Source organism: Lissotriton helveticus, chromosome 7 (genome assembly GCF_964261635.1).
Source record: "Lissotriton helveticus chromosome 7, aLisHel1.1, whole genome shotgun sequence".
NCBI classification, from domain to species: Eukaryota; Metazoa; Chordata; class Amphibia; order Caudata; family Salamandridae; genus Lissotriton; species Lissotriton helveticus.
This window is the reverse complement of record NC_136068.1, coordinates 303268877-303286605: the sequence shown is the minus strand read 5'-3', so window position 1 is coordinate 303286605 and position 17729 is coordinate 303268877.

The following is a 17729-nucleotide window of genomic DNA, read 5'->3' as shown; positions in this document are numbered from 1 at the left end:
TTAGTAAGGTAGGAGAGGCCCCTTTGGGAGGAGCTTGAGTCTGGATGTGGTCCCTTCATGGAGGGAAGACCAAACACCGAGAACAATCAAGTGGTTGTCTTGCAGGAAGGAACAGGGTAGCTATAGAGGGAACCATCGCCCCAGTTACTGAAGACAAAGGGATTTTTGGACAGTTGAGAATCAGATTGTTGAAGGCATATGAGGGCCAGTTGAACTACTAGGGTATAGGGACCAAATGAGGGAGCCCGAAGGATGGATGGTGCTCTGGGAGGGGCTGGTGTTTGCATGTGGAGTTGAAACGTGAGGTCTGACTGGGGGCCTCTGAGGGTGAACCAAGAGTCTCTTGATGGCCTACTTGAAGTTCCTGAGAGCACACTGATGATATCTAAAGGGTACTGGGGGGAATGTTAAAACCCGCTTTAGTGACTGAAGACAGATTCAGGATCTCTTGAGGGCATACTGAAGGTATTTTAGAAGCAGTCAGAGGCCCTTCTAAGGGCATGCTGAAGGTGACTGTGGGCATACCAATGGTCTCTGAGAGCATGCTTAGGATTATTAAATATCAGATGGTGGTATCTCAAGATAGACTTGGGGACACTCATTCGGGTCTAAGGGCCACCTGAAGGTCTCTAAGGGGCAGGCTACTATCCTACTGGAGTGCCTGATGGTTATTTATTCTGAGAGTGATATGGAGGTGCATTAGGTGGGAATAAGGGTGTCTAGTGCCTGCCTCTGGTTCTCTGAGTGCCTGTTGAAACATTTGAAGATAGAATAAAGGTCTCTGAGGGACATCTGGGGAGAACTGATAACCAGATAGTGTCTGATATGGGTCAAAAGCTAGCTGTTGTAGCTAAAGGCCAAAACGTTTGGATGAGATTCACTGGTGGGTGGCATGAAATGTCAGGGTAGGCCACAATTATCTGACAGAGGCTGGGCTTCTCATAGCAGTTCAAATGTCTTTCTAGGCTGGCTGGCCTAGTGTCTCTGAGGGCCTGCTGGTAGTGTTTGAAAGCATGCCAGAGGACTCTGAGGGGCGTTGAAGGACTAGCCATGAATGTATGAGATAAAGCTGTGGGCTTTGGAGGGTGATATGACACTCTTGGTGGTATATCTGCAGGTGACCAATGGCCATCTGCGTTCTCTAAAACTCTTTGAAGAATGAGCGAATTTGTTTGTGCACCCACTGTAGCTGACTGAAGGACAGATAATTGTGCCTGAAGGTGGATGTAGGACTGCAGCTAGTTAGCAGAGGTTGTCTGAAGGCTATCTAAAGTTCTCTGAGAGACATTCGGATCAAGTGTGAATGACTGGGAGCAGTCTGAGAGTCTCTGAGCACATGTTACTGTTGTCTCAGGGCATGCTGGGTGTTTCAGAGAACACCCCAAGCATCTCTGAGGGCCATGTAGTTTAAATAACCACTGTGTGTAACCGAGGACAACATGGGGGTTTATAATGATGTGCTGAAGGGATCCGTTGTGGGTACCTGTATGGAGGCTGGGGGGTCCTGATTTCCACTAAAGGCCTTCTGTAACTAGTTGAAGGTGGCATAGGGCAGGGTGATATTATTTATTGATTACCTGGGTTTATCATATGGTAGACTTAGGGTTGGTTTCTGGGGGTCTGTTGGCAGTGTCTGGATGTATGCTGAGAGTTTCTCAAAGGCATTGCTGGTCTCTAATGACTAGCTTGGGGTTGTGAATGTACACTGAGGGCTGGCCCTGAATATGTATTGGTGGCTGGCGTGATATCTAATGCCCAGATGGAATACGGAAGGCTGGCTGAGCGTAACGGTCTATGAAGGCATAATGAGAAGCATCAAAAGCAGGTACAGAGAGTCATGGGTGGGCAAGAGGTGTTAGAGAGTTGGCTAAGGGTGTCTGAGGTCAGACAAAGGTTTTTTTGGGCATGGCTCTTTTAGCGCTTTTAATTGCCCTTTCACTCTTTAACTGTTGCTATTTTAGACCGCTTTTTGGGTGGGGGCTACACGTGAAGTCTAACATATTGTACTTGGTGAAACTTTGGGAACATTGGGGCTGACACTGCAAGTCATAGCACGAAGTCTGCTTTATTAGGGGTCATGGAGCACTGAAAACGTCGGCTGGATGAGGGGAATACTGTAGCCTTGATACTGCTAGACTTGAGTGCAGCGTTTGATACGGTGCCCCATGCCATTCTGCTGGATTTCCTGACATCTATTGGCCTGAAGGGCACCTCTCTTGAATGGCTAGTCTCGTTCTTAAAAGCAAGATGCTTCCAAGTATTTGCAGCAGATTCTTGGTCAGCGACACATACCCTTTTTCCAGGAGTTCCCGAGGGTTCTGCAGTAAGTCCCTTGTTATTTCACCTTTATGTCCGTCCATTGGCAGATGTGGTGGAGAGTTTTGGACTCACACTTTATTCATACGCCGATGACACCCAAATCGTTTTCTCAATGACTTCCCATCAGAAACATTACTTTGAGCCAATCAACTATGTTCTCAAGCAGATTGCGCACGGATGGGTGGCAGTATACTCAAATTGGATAGGGATAAAACTGAGGTTTTATTTATTTATTCATTTTTGAGATTTGTAAAGCGCGAACAAATGCCCGTGGGCGTCTCGGTGCTGAAAACTCGACTCGTAGCTCTTCTGGTGTAATTCCTGAGGGTTACTGGTTAAACAGCCAGGTCTTTCAATCCTTACGGAAAGAGAGAAGGGAGTGACTTAATCTGATTGACAGCGGAAGTGAATTCCAGAGTCTGGCTGCCGTGACTGGGAAGCGTCTGTCACCCCAGGAAACTGTTTTTGTGCGGGGAACAGTTAATTGATGCAAAGTCACCGATCTCAGTTGCCTTGAAGGCTGATATGGTATAAACTGGTACCTGAGAAACTGCGGACCCAAATTATGCAAAGCTTTGAATACAAGGCAAAGTGTTTTGAATTGTATTCGATTTTTAATCGGTAACCAGTGAAAATTCCGAATAGTTTGGGCGATAGGTTTAAATTTGGGGGTTCTGGAAAGCAATCTTGCCGCGGCGTTTTGTACAGATTGCATTTTGTTGACAACCCGCATTTGAGCATTGGCCAACAGGCCATTGCAGTAATCGAGTGATGATAGTACAAGTGTACTGGCCAGAGTTTTGCCTGCGCTGTCGGGTAAAAACGGCATGATTTTTTTTATAAGTTTTAGCTTATAAAAAGCTGTTGCCGCTATCTGATTCGCATGCGCGGAAAAGTTAAGATGTTCATCGAAAACCACTCCCAAATTCCTGACCTTCGGGACAGGGTTGGGCAGAGTTCCAAAAGATGAAGGCCACCAGACAGATGACCAGCGTGGGGAAAGGTTTTGATCATGGAAAAACATCCGCAACTGTGGGGTCCAGAATATTGGGCGGCTTCTTTAGGCTCTGTTCCCACCCTTCTCCAAAAGTAAAAAGCTTGACTGTTTGGCTGGACGAAGATCTGTCTATGTGTCCCCAAACAGCCATAATGGCATCAATCTGCTTCACAGTCATAAAGTGGGTAAAAATAAATGTGTTTGATTATTCCTCATCTAGCTATGAGGGTGCTAATTCAGGCTCTCATCCATTCTAGATTGGATTATGGTAATGTCTTGTACCTGGATTATGGTATAAAACATAATGTCTTGTAGGTTAGATTATGGTATAAGGCAGCTATGCGTCAACTCCAGGTGGTACAGAACGCTGTGACTAGGCTTCTCACTTTCTCTTCAAGAAGAACTTCGGCCTCCCCTATTCTGAGGGAATTATATTGGTTACCGACTGAACATATATATATATATATTTCAAACCCTTTGTTATATCATTATAGCTAAGGCTGGGCTTAGCACTGAATATATTCAAGAGCTGGTCTCCTTGTATATTTCCTCCCGTAATTTGAGATCCGCTGACCAGGGACAATATCGTGTAGCAAGAATACACTGGGTACGTTCAGGCTGGCTCTCTTTTTCATATCTAGGTACAAAACTGTGGAATGGCTTACCTGAGTATATGAGGAACTGTCCCTTCCTACTGCAGTTCCGCAAACTCTTAAAAACATGGCTCTTTAAATGGTAGTGTCTTCAGTAACGCAACTGTAGTGCTTAGCGCTGGGAAACCCAAGGGTAACTGCGCGCATTACAAATGGCAAAATGAATAAACAAATAAATAAATCCTGATGCATTCAGGCTTATCTGAACTGCATCAATTTATGTGTATAGTTTTTACTGGTTGTGACTGGTTTTAACCTTGTTTGATTTTACTTCTATCTTTGGCTGAGGCTGAGTCTGTGGCCCTGCGTCAATGGGTTCTGCCATTTTTACCTTCCAAACATGGCATTACCCGGGTACCATTTTACATGCCGGTTGAATCTTTTCTTGAGAGGTGGATATTTAATGGAACCCCCACTGTGTCTGCAGGCTTTTAGCAATTTTTAATTCCACTTTGCACTGTCACTCTTGAATTGCTGCAAATACAGACTGCATTCATGGTGGAACACTGTAACTGGAAGCGGTCACATTGTACATTGTGAATCTTGGGGTACATTGGGGCTGATACACTATATCTGTAGGCAATCTGACTTGCATGGGTCAACATTTTTTTCTTGGGAGGCAGGTATTTAATGGAACCCGCAGTGTGTCCATACTTAGCAGGCCCACTGGCTCCTTGCCGATGGCACGCCAAAGGAACGCCTGTCTGTGCCCGTTCGTGCCCAGCCTGCACCTAGTAACCAGTTATGCTGCCAGTTTTAACCAAGCTCCGGTAAGTCTCCTATCCCTCTCTCGCTCACTCTAGCCTCTGTGCTTAATCTCCACTCCATTTACTATGGCCCTAACAAAGGAGTTATGTCAAGCCTAAAGGGTTTAGAGCTTTGTGATGAAGTTCCATCTCCTTTCCCTTTTTTCTATCTTTCCCCTCCCCACTTCTAGCCATAACTTTATGGTATAAAAATGAATTAATTCTCAATAGGCTGTTCACAATACTACCACTCTTGAACTAATTCTAGATTTTAACTTGTATATTTTAGCTCTCACTGAAACTTGGTTTACAAGTTTTACTGGGACATTTGTAAAGCCATTTATTTTTTATTTTTTTATTTTACAGAGTTTTATATAGCACAAACTTGACCCGAAGGTATCGGGAATCAATCAGAGCTCTTTACATAGCACAAATTGCGTTACATGAGGACACATTCATTTTTTTTTGTTAGGCACGGGGAGATTACGTGATTTGCTCAGAATCACAGGATGTTCAGCGTTCTTGCCGAGATTCGAACCCAGTTTCCCAGATTCAAAATCGACAGCCCGAGTCAACTCCTCTCCCCATTACATCTGAGAGTTGTTCTCTGTGTGAAGATCACAGCTCAGAGAAGATGAAGTTTTCCCTGTAAAACAAAAAATTATTTAAACAGTGCATATGTTTTTTCAGAGAAACTTAGAGATGCCTGTGATAGCTTTGGGTCCTGTGTTTAAACTTACCGCCCACACTTAACTACTGCAGCTGCCTTTGATTCCTTGTCATTAGCTTTTGGCACAAGCAGCCTGCCCTGGTCCTCACTTAAGACCTGAATATATACTGGGACATGCCCTCCTCCACTTTGATGATGTAATTATTAGATGTATTTACTCTTTTTAATTTAATCCCAGCTCTTTCTTTACTTATCATAATAATATTCACTTGTTGCCATCATTTGTTCCACTACTTCTAGCTGACAGATGTGCTCTACTTACTCCTTTTCATGGACCGACCACCTGGAAATACATTTCACCTGCCATTTCCCTAGATGACAATGGAGTACTAAATCAGTCCCTTCTACTGCTGAATGCAGGAATTGGAAAAGGGTGTCTGCAGAGGAGCTACAGAATTTTATACCGTCGTTCAAGCCTGCAAACACTGATGAAGCTTCGGACCTGGTAGATCCATATTGTGCCCTACTGCAATCCTCAAAACACACAATGATGGATGGAATGTTGCACAATGGCAAAACATTCACCCCAGTCACAGATCTGGGTTTAATCCATCGTTATTTTGCTCACCAAGCCACCCCAGTTCAGACATGACCATATGCAAATCAGTCTTGACCCTGTGCCTCATGGGAACAGTCCAGACCGAACTGCCAAGCCATGTCTTCCCTGGACCGGAATCAAGCATCCTAGGACCGGGTTCTGGCTATCAGCCTTCATCAGCCATGATACCTTGACTCCAGTGGCTTAGTGAGCACTCAACCCACATCTGGGCATACCCCTCCCACATAGGGTGAACAGCAAAACACACAAGATGATGGACGGAATGTTGCACAATGGCAAAACATTCACCCCCAGTCACATATCTGGGTTTAATCCATCGTTATTTTGCTCACCAAGCCACCATGGCCATGTCTGAATTGGGATGGCTTGGTGAGCAAAATAACGATGTATAAAAAACCCAGATCTGTGACTGGGGGTGAATGTTTTGCCATTGTGCAACATTCCGTCCATCATCTTGTTTGTTTTGCTGTTCACCCTACGTGGGAAGGATATGCCCAGACGTGGGTCCCGTGCTCACTACGCCACTGGAGTCAAGCTATCCTGGCTGAAGACGGCTGATAGCCAGAAACTGGTCCTAGGATGCTTGATTCCAGTTCAGGGAAAACATGGCTTGGCCGTTCGGGCTAGACTGTTCCCACGAGGCACAGGTTCAAGACTGATTTGCATATGGCCATGTCTGAACTGGGGTGGCTTGGTGAGCAAAATAACGATGGATTAAACCCAGATCTGTGACAGGGGGTGAATGTCTTGCTATTGTGAAACATTCCGTCCATCATCTTGTTTGTTTTGCTGTTCACTCTATGTGGGAAGGGTATGCCCAGATGTGGGTCCCGTGCTCACTACGCCACTGGAGTCAAGCTATCCTGGCTGAAGACGGCTGATAGCCAGAAACCGGTCCTAGGATGCTTGAATCTGGTCCATGGAAGACATGGCTTGGCAGTTCGGGCTGGACTGTTCCCACAAAGCACATGGTCAAGACTGATTTGCATATGGCCATGCCTGAACTGGGGTGGCTTGGTGAGCAAAATAACGATGGATTAAACCCAGATCTGTGACTGGGGTGAATGTTTTGCCATTGTGCAACATTCCGTCCATTATTTTGTTTGTTTTGCTATTCACCCTATGTGGGAAGGGTATGCCAGACGTGGGTCCCGTGCTCACTACGCCACTGGAGTCAAGCTATCCTGGCTGAGGATTGCTGATAGCCAGAAACCGGTCCTAGGATGCTTGATTCCTGTCCAGGGAAGATATGGCTTGGCAGTTCGGGCTGCACTGTTCCCATGAGGCACAGGGTCAAGACTGATTTGCATATGGCCATGTCTGAACTGGGGTGGCTTGGTGAGCAAAATAACGATGGATTAAACACAGATCTGTGACTGGGGGTGAATGTTTTGCCTTTGTACAACATTCCGTCCATCATCTTGTTTGTTTTACTACTGCAGTCCTCAGCAGATTCCTTTCATCTCCAAGAAAAGGGTTCCAGCCCGTGGTTTGTACACACGGAAAAGCCCTAAAGTTGTACATTCTTGTGACGGAATACCCCAGGCCTCGGGACTACAAGCCCATCACCAAAGCTGAGTGGAGTAAGTTGAACTCAATTTACAAGTATACTATTCAGAAGGCTAGAAAAGTTTTTATTTGAAAACCAATTTAAACTCTTCAACTTATTCCAAAGAAATCATCTCTATTATAAATAATTTCCATGTGTTATCTTCTCACAAGATGGGTATTAACTCTTACACAAAATGCATCTTGATTGCTGATATTTGAAAGAAAATTGAAAACATCCGGTTTTCTCTGGATCACTCTCTTTAACCATCAATAGATATTACATTCCATTTTATAATCCTGTCATCCTATCTGCATTATCCTTGTTAGATGGTAAAAGATGTAGTCTTTTAATAGCTCATAGTAACCACCCTGGCTCTTCTCTGTAACTCGTTCCAGCTTTTATACATAAGAATTACCTTGTGTTGGATATGAGCAGATCCATAGCTATCATTAATTTATCCCTCTGTGAAACAGCCGAGTCACAAATTTCCAAAAAAGAACATCTATAACGCCCCTTTAAAGAAAACTACTCTAAACCCGAAAGGAATAGTCTAACTATAGACTAATTTCTCAACTGCCTTTCCTCAGTCAGCTATTGGAGAAGGCGGTTTACAACTTTACAATTTCTACCCTCATTCCAGATGAGATGCCATGCAGGCTAAAGTACAGAACCCACAGTTGTCTCATTTCTTGACAATTTACATCATGATGCCGATGCCTGCATTGCTACAGCATTCATCCTTCTGGATTTCACAGCATGTTTTTATAGGTCAAACTCAATGTTCTATTAACTCAGTTGTCTGAACATGTCTGAACTAGGCTTTCTTTTGGCTTGCCATCTTTCTACCTCAGAGATCCTTTTGGGTGACTCGGCCTCTTTCAAGTCCTCATCAAGACTCTGTCCCTATGGTGTGCCCCAGTGCTCTGCTTTACCCCGCTGCGTTTTAATCTCAATGTTATATCTTTGAGCCTTTTAATTGAGTAGATTCGGCTCCATTTTTTTTCAGTACACAGACAGTGCACAGATCATTGTTAAACTTGAAGGTGTCTGTCTGACTGTTGCAGCTACCCTACATGGCTGTTGTTTTTAATGTAAACTGCATGGCTGTTGTTTGTAATGTTCTACTTTACAGAAATAAAATATACACCTCCTTACATCCTGCCGGCCGACATTGTAAGGCAAAACCATACAAAAGATACCAACGGAACCCTCTCCCTTAGCCTCCCCCTCTTGCACCACTTTCACACCGGGCCAGATCTATAAATACAACCATCTAGAAAATTTGCACACATTCGCCTAAGTTCCAGGATAGTGGGACAACTTCATAACCTTTGTCTCTGGAATAGTAACCCTTGCTTATAGCTCCTCCTCCTTCGGTGTAGTATTCTCAACACCCTGCGGTACCTGAGGCAGGTGATTTATCTGAATTCAGTGTTTAAAAGTGCGCGGCACAGACCCCAGCGTTATTTTAAGCCTTTCTCTTTCTGCTCCATGGATATCCTCTCAGAGATCATTATATCCTAGATTAAGACAAATATTTTATGCTCTCCTAAACGCCTACATACCAATGGTTTCCCTATTGCCCCCATTCATTAGGCTTAGCCACTCCTCCGTATCATGTTTCAGCGGTGGCTAAATCTTGTATTTTCCACCCACCTATTTTGTGGACTTTACCTTTTCAGTCCGGCTCAAAATATTAAAATCCTGAATACATTTGTATCCTCATGCCTAGATTAATGTAAATTAATCTATCTGGGCTTGCCTTCCTCTTTGATTTGTTAATTACAGCTGATCCATGTAGGAGAGCTTTTTGCTTCACTGGTTTTCGACTTAGATGTGGCTGTGGGCCTGCTAATCAGACCCACAGCCCTGCTGTTCTCTCTCTAAATTCACACCATGTACTTTAGGTACATCACCAATTGGGATTTGGGTCACTCTTGTGAGCCCCTGTACAGAGTACTATAGGTACCCAGGGCATAGGTGCACCCAAGGCCTACAGGGGCTGCAGCATATCCTTTTGCCACCCCTGGCTGGCCATCCAAACTGACACAACTGGCTGATCACTCAGCCCGGGCAAGGTCGTGTAATCACCCCTTGCTTAGATATAGTATTCCTATATCTAACCTTATATATAGACACATATGCACCTATAAGTCACTCCTATGGCAGGCCTTAACAATCCTGAAGGCAGAGTGCTTGGTTTTATGTGAGATGGTGCTCTAGCATGAGCTGAGCCTGTATGCAGCTTTTGGAACCATGTCCTTATAGCTGTTCTATGTTATTGCCATACCATATACTCTTAAAGTGCATTATGAACCTCGCGGTTAAATGCTTTTTGGTTTGGCTTTATCAAAACATGTTGTGTAAGGTGTCATACGTTTTGGAATACTACCCCCTCACCAGTTCTGGCGACGGGGGTAGCATTCCACCTTTCTAGAGGGAGAAGACATGTTGTTCCTACTAATCCCGGTTAAAGTTAACCAGAGCCTCAGCATCACAAAATGGATGCTGCTGCCACAGACACAAGTCTTACCTCCTGCTGCTGGGAGTCTTTCCAGGGAGGGAGGCTTGGACAAAAGGTTTCCTGTCTTGGGAGGTGCTAGCACCACCCCAGACAGGCCATAGTGTATTGGGGCAGGGAGGGCTGAATGAAATGAGACACTGCCTAGGGCACACAAGGTGTCCCATGCATAGTCCAGTTCAAACCGGTGCTGGGGCACTCCAGCCCCAGCTCTGGCGCGAAACTGGACAAAGTGAAAGGCGTGTAACTACCCCCTTCCTGGGTCCCACCCATAGGAGGGACCTAGGAGGTAATCCAGCCCCTACCTAAATTTGGTATATAGGTAGAAGCTGAGTCCCAAGACTTTAGATTTATCCTGACTGAAACTCTGAAACGAAACTCTGGACCTTCGATGATCTACTTTGCAAGAAGACGACTGAAGCATCTCCCTTGTGGTCAAGGAGTGACCACCCTGCACAAGCAGGCACCATAAAGCGATCAACGGTTTGCTTTGTCGACGCTCCTGCCAGAGCCCGAGCACAGAGCCTGACAAGACCCGGACTTCCAGACTTCTAACAGCCCGATCCACAGTCACAGCAGAGCTGAGACTCGTGGAGGCGACGAGAGACGTGGGACCGGCCATCTTGGAAAGCCAGCGAATTGCTTTCCGTGCAACTTCTGAGGCACTCTCGAAGTTGTGCATTGGGGATTGAGAAGCCCCAGCCCCGAGCACCAACTGCCCTGAAGATCAGCCCTCCACACTCCACGAGTTCTGCGTGGGGCCCTTTTGCATTTTCCTGCTCGACGCGTCTGTCCGGTCACTTGCCCGTTGGCTAGTGGCCTCTGTGACAATGAAACCTTTGATTTCCAATGCTGGTCTGGTTGCTTCAGACTGGCCCTTGCTCCCCTAAAAAGGAGCAGCCCATCAGACCTTACTGGTCTGATTAAGAAGCCATCTTCCTTTTCTGAGTGGGTTGCCTTTGCCAAGGCTTGTTGACTCCAATCCGGAAGCCGACACCGCCGACAGTGAGAGCCTTGTGGGACAGTCCGTATCCAGCGTCTGGTCTTCGTCGACACCTCCTGGTCCACGTGGCTGCAGAGACAAGCTTCACGACATCACCTGATTGCTTCGCGACATCGCCTGGTTCCTTCCTGGTTCCATCCTGGTCACTGGCTAGTGACCTAGACTCTGTCCCCTCTGCTTTCAGGTACTCTTCATCCTCGATCCGCCCTTGGATCCAACCGGACACTTCTCTCCTGGTCGCCTGCAGCATCTTTCTCCAAGGCTCCGTAGGAATCAGCGACGAAACCCGACACACTGTGACACCTATGCACCCGCTTCCTGTGGGGGAGGTAACGCGAGTATTTCAGTACTCCTGTGGGTATTGACTATCCTAGTGTCCTAGTTTCAAGTAGCTTTTCCCTAGTCCATCCGGAAGTGTCCTAAAAGAACTAGTTTCCATTTCTTTCGTTCCCATTCTAACTCCATGGTAACTCGCGTGCGTGTAAAGACAGTGCACGCGCATCCCGTGGACCTCCAGCTCTCTATCCTTTGGTAGTACAGTGTAGCCCCAGCGATTCTCCAGGCCCTAGGCATTTCCTTTGTTCGTGACGTGGTTCTTATACCACTATTTTAGTATATGGTTTGAAGTGCCCCTAGGGCATTACTGTATTTTGTGCAACTTATTGTATGTTAATTAAGTATCTTGTTATGTGCTTGTGCCTCTGACCTCATAAAGAGTTCAGAGGATTAATTTAGTAATAAATACATATATATTTTATATATATCCTGTGTGGTGTCCTTTCATTTGGTATTAAAGGGATTGCATATGGTAAAACAGCTGGCTTCACATGCCCTCTTGAGTTTAGCCTAAGACTGCTTTGTCCATGCTACCACTAGGATAGCTGGTCTATAAGGTTGACTTTACAACCATCACCATAAGGGTTGTTTGGACTGATACAGGGTGCCCACTAGAATAGTGGACATCACATATCAGGCCAACTTCTCACAATCCAGAACTGTGCAGCCAGTATAATATGTGGTATGTGTAGTAGGAGTCCCATTTATTCTATTTTTACTTTTAGACTACTTTCCAGTAAAGGAGCATATCCTTTTAAAATCACTCTGTCTGGTTCATAAAGTGATCAATTCTCTAGATAGAACACATCTTTGCTCCTGTTATAAATGGTACCTTCCCTCTCATACAAGGAGATCGGCAAACCTATGTCTTCTTGAGATACCAAAATGTTGCCTAAAAACTCTATTTGCGACTGAGATTTTTCTTCCACGGCCAGGTGGAATGTGCTTCTCCTGTGTCTTCGCTCAGTACCTGATTTACAAAAAAATCTGAAAGTTATTAAAGGCCTTGTTATTTCTTTAACTTTATCAGCTTCCAGCAGCTTTGGTGTATTAGTGCATGTTACTAAATTTCTAGACCTATTTCAATGATGACCTAGTGAGATTGAAAGTGTGCTTTGCAACAAAAAAAATTTCAAATGTCTGATAGATCTGTGAAGGTTTGCTGGTAGTGCCAGAGTAGATACCAAGGGTTTCTGATCCTACTTTCCACCATGGGATGCTTAAGGAACTGCTGTCTGTGTCTAATAGACAGTGACATGGTGGTCTCTGAGGGCTATGGGGAGTTTACTGAGAGTCCTATGGAGGTCATTGAAACACTCTGATGGGAGTCTGTCAATTTTTAAGGTTCAGCTGGAGGTGTCAGAACAAACTAGTTAAACCAAAAATAAAAGAATCTTTGCAATACAGCGTGCTTGCAGGAAGAGCCTTGACTGTAGCAATGGCTTCCTCCAGCCTTCTTTGAGAACGACAAATCATTGAAAAAACGAACAGTGCACATTTTGCTTAGTGTAGCATCATGTGCAATATATAAGCACATGATAAACGTTGTGAAACTGGAGACATATTTTAAAGAGGAGTTGAGGCCTAACTGAGGCCTAGTTTATTCTAAGCTAGAAAACATATTGAAACACGTACTGAAGAGCCAAGCACCAGCGGCAGACCAGCGATTTGTCATTAACTTGCCATCCTTTATAGAGATTTATTATCGGGTTGGTGGGTGAATGATGCCGGGGTTCACGTTAAATAAGACAGGACCCAATTCTGTGGTTGGCATGTACCTGTCAAGTGGCTGCACCCAAGAGCCGCCAAATTGAAAGAATTTGTTTTGTGCTTGAGAAAGGTTTGTGCCTGATATATCCATATTGTAGCAGCTGGGGTAAAAAAATCCCAAAGTCCGATGTGCTTTTTAAAGCATTATATGTTGTATTTATTTCATACCAGAAACATGGTAACAAAAGAACAGCCAACACGTATTTCGCCCGCACAGCCGGCAGGCCAAGGGATTTATTAAGGCAAAGCGTCATGTGATTGTCGTGGTTTCTGTCTGTCCAAGTATACAAGAGCAGTCTCTGCAGTCCGGGAGAACGGTGCTGTGTAGTCTTACATGATGACTAACAATACACTTTGCCTTGATAAAGCCCTTGGCATGCCTGCCGTACGGGCGAAACAAGAGTTAGCTGTTCTTTTGTTACGTCTACATCACCTTTAAATCTGGAAGGAATACACTGTTGGATTTAAACAGCAAGGACCTCTTCATACACAGGTGTTTGAATTGAGAGAGACAGTCATAAATCCTTCTGGTTATCTGTACTTCTTAGGACTCAAGGAGAAAGAACTCACTACCCTACCTGTGATGCCTACTCATTGTTATGGGCTGATCTCCAATGGTATCCCGAGTTATTTGTTCATTGAGGTCTACTTTATATGTATTAAGGGAGAATATCCAATACACTTCTCTCTTTTTACGATTTTGAACCATATTTTCATCTCTAAAATTGCGTTTGATTTTTCTATTATAACTCACTCCAGGTCTAGCTGTTTGGTTTCATTATGTATACAATGAACTATTCTCAGAATTCAGTTCCTGTTTCTACCACATATCCCATATTACCTGGGCATAGAGTGAGATATACTACATTACTCATCTGCAGTTTGTTGTGTTTTTAAGCATAATATTATATCCATTACAAGCTAGTTTATCTGTGACCATTGCAGCATTACATGCATAAATGTGCCCCACCTATATTTGCCTTTGATTGGATTTTCTCAGCTACTTATGGATCTCTGTAACCACCGTTTGTTTTTTTAAGGTATTTGAGTATGGACTAACATATCCTTCACATGTGTATTCCAATAAAAGGCAAACAATGTTTTATTCAGCATCTCATCATCATCAATAGTGTTCAGTAAGTGCCCATTTTAGTGGATGATCTTCCTAATCTTCCAATTCGACCTTGAATGTTGTGTGACACGTACTTGTCTTGTTTCTATTGAGCCACGAACATTGCCGTTCTATTATAATACTTAGCTCTTTTGTATGAATGTATCCATAAAGTGAGGGGATCCTCTGCTCAGCAATGCTGCAATGTACCTTGTACTAGGACTCTGAGGCACCTTGACGTATCCTCTTTGGGCTTGGTAGAGGGATTCTGTCTCTGTTAACTGCCCCACTTTCTTTTCTTTTCCTCCAGTTCTATGATAATTGCCAAGTAGCATTTAAGTCATATTTGACATATTTATCCAGCCATGGCTTTTTAGCCAAGATCATCTTTCAGGTGAATTTTGCATCAAACATTTATGGAAAAATAAAATACAAGGCCTAGAATGGAACATGTTGGCTAAAGTAGATCTGTAGGAAAGGGTTCTTGAGATTAAAATAGTCTACTATTTCCATATTGAGGTAATATTTAGTCAATGCGTAAATATCGCCTTGACCAGTGGCAGCTCCTCCAGTAAGGCGGAGGAGCATCGCCCCACTGCTTTTCACAGTGAAAAAAAAGAGAAAATAAAATGATAATAACTCAATGTCATTATCATTCTATTTGTTCCTGCTGCGGCATCTTGCGGGCTGGCGGATCTGCTCTGCTCTCAGAGTGGGGCATGGAATGGTGGGAACTTTGTAAGTGTGCATGAGTGTTAGGCCGGCGCTCTTGGGCCAGCCAAACATTCATACTCACTTTGCATCTTCGCCACCCAGGCTGCATTACAGCCTGGGTGGAGAACATGCCCAGGCTCCCATTCCCTGGCCGAGCGCCGAACCACTGTGCTTAGACCAATCACAATGCTTCATTGCAGCACTGTGATTGGCTAAGGGGAGCCTGGGTGCTTCCTGCTTCCTGTTTGAAGAGAATAAGCCAGGAGGAGGACGGAAAAGAGGCAGCTGGCCGGCCTGCCGGTTGGCAGGTAAGTGATTTTTTATTTTATTTACATTGGATAAATGTCTTTATTTTCTTTCAAATGTTCTTGGTATCAACGGATTCATATGTAACTAGCTGTATTTGATTACTATATTTTTGTGCCAAAACTGTACCTAAATGTTAAAATAACCATATTGGCTAAAGTGTCAGATGTGGTTGAATGTTTCACAAGCAATTTGAAATGTAGCAGCAAATTGCAAGCAGAAAACACAGCATTGCCAGAAAATAAAGTATATTTATTCAAGAAAAAAGACAATTTAATGTATAAAAAAGAATTAGATCAGTTTCATAAAAAACGATGAGTTACATTTCAAGTTAGAATATAGTCTTTCTAAAGGAGTATGCTTGGTCATTAAGATTCGAGAGTGTGACCTTCAGATTTTCCAACAATCATGCAGGCATATAATGTTAAAATACATAACGTGACAAGCAGGGAGCATGAGGTGGGCTTAAGGTACAGTGGAAAGGAGAGAAATGCAAATTGGTAGGAGTACTGCGAGAAACACAGTTATTTGTCAACTAAACAACACCTTTGAGGACTTTCAAAACAGAGAGAGGGAGAGAAAGTATGTGTGTTTTTGTCTGTGTGTATCCAAAAGTCCCAGGTGAAATCCAACAGACACCTCACCTGTACCCAACTATTCATCAGAAAATACATTTATTTGGGGGTTTAACATCCCAAACACACTTCTGAATGCTAGGCCCCAGTCTTTATACTCTGTGTGGTTATTATTCATGTACTAAGTAACAGAATACGATTGTCAAATTTAACACCTCAGAATATACAGAGCCTTTCTTAGTGCTGTGCTTGAGCATGCTATTCTAAAAACGAAATTGGTTATGAATTACCATTGTGTCCCTAAACCCTTCATTGGACTGTTAGTAACCCAGAAAACACAAACACCAGCCTCTCAGGAATGCTCAGTGGGTTGCTGCGGGGCTGCAGTTAAACTGGACTTTTTTACTCAGTTATGGTGTACTGAACAAAGTCTTTCCACCTATGGGTTAGAAACCCAAATACTGAGGAGATTAGTCAGGATTTGCACACAGGGCGGCTGTCTTCTATGTTCACAATTAATAACAATGGAATCATCTTGCTTGTAAAAAAATATTACAAGTGAGTAGTTACGTAATTTTCTAATTGCAGGTATGCTCTGTTGGCAGAACATGTCTGGGTGAGGAAAAAAACTGACATAATATGCTAATTGTATTTTCCTGACTATTAGAACATGATGTAATGCAGCATTATATATTGTTGACTGAAAACCTATTTCAATATATTAGGGTCCTATGGTATATAGGTGTTTTCAATTACTTTTTTAAATTCAAGTTCATTACAGAAAGCAGGACTTTATCTGCATGATAACACACATTTTGAAAGTGACTTACAGTAAACTACTTACCATGGGTATTTTTGACAAATGACAAACTTTATTTTGGCTTGTTTATTTTCACAGTACTGATTTCACACTTAGCATTATGACCAAGACCATTTGTTTTTGTTTAGAAGGAGCTGGGACAATAATTCAAACGAGGATTGTGGGAAGGTGACTGCATATTATAAAGAATAATACAGCCTGCAAGAGGAAAAACAGGATATTTTAGTCACCTCAGATTTCTGTGATCTTATACTGGACATGGGTGCCATACAGGGTCAGAGAAATCCTGTGTGAATTTTAATATAAATTGTGGAGGGTGTATATTATCCCATGCGTAATGACAATTGCGATTCTTCCTCTCCTAAAGCTCACGCTACAAGCACTCCCTCAACCTGACTTTACCAATCATCATTGCACTATTCCTTGGCTGCCTTCCCCTATGTTACCCACCCTGCACTTTGAACAATCCTTCTGGGTGATGAGACTGATTTTCTAGTTCATTGCATTGTTTTTGCTCCTATCCCTTATAGTAGTCGAATGTTTTGATTGTTTTGTTTTATCATATACTGCCTCTATTTGTTCCCTTATCCCTGGACTCTCCTCCCCCCTTTGTTTTGTTTCCCACCTGCTACTACTGTAAAGTGCTCTGGTACCCTCACGGGTCTGATTCGCCCTCTATAAAACACTAAATAAATATTTGATAGTTATTACATGACAGTTGTTTTTAAAGATCAAGCCACAAATGGACGTAGTAGTTGGTGCAAAAATTATCCAACTTGATTATATAAATTTAATCCGTCCCATAACGACAAAATATAGCTACATTTAATGTTAGTTTTTTTTCATTTGCATTAAAGCATTTATTTAAAAACATAAAAGCAGTTCACATAATCAGAAGTCACCAGCTCAGGTAATTAACCTAGAAGAGCAATTCTGCGTTTGTTCAGTACAAAATTAACGGGCTCTGCATTGCCTCTCGGCAGGGGAGAAAATTGTCAAATTCGGGAGATTAAATGT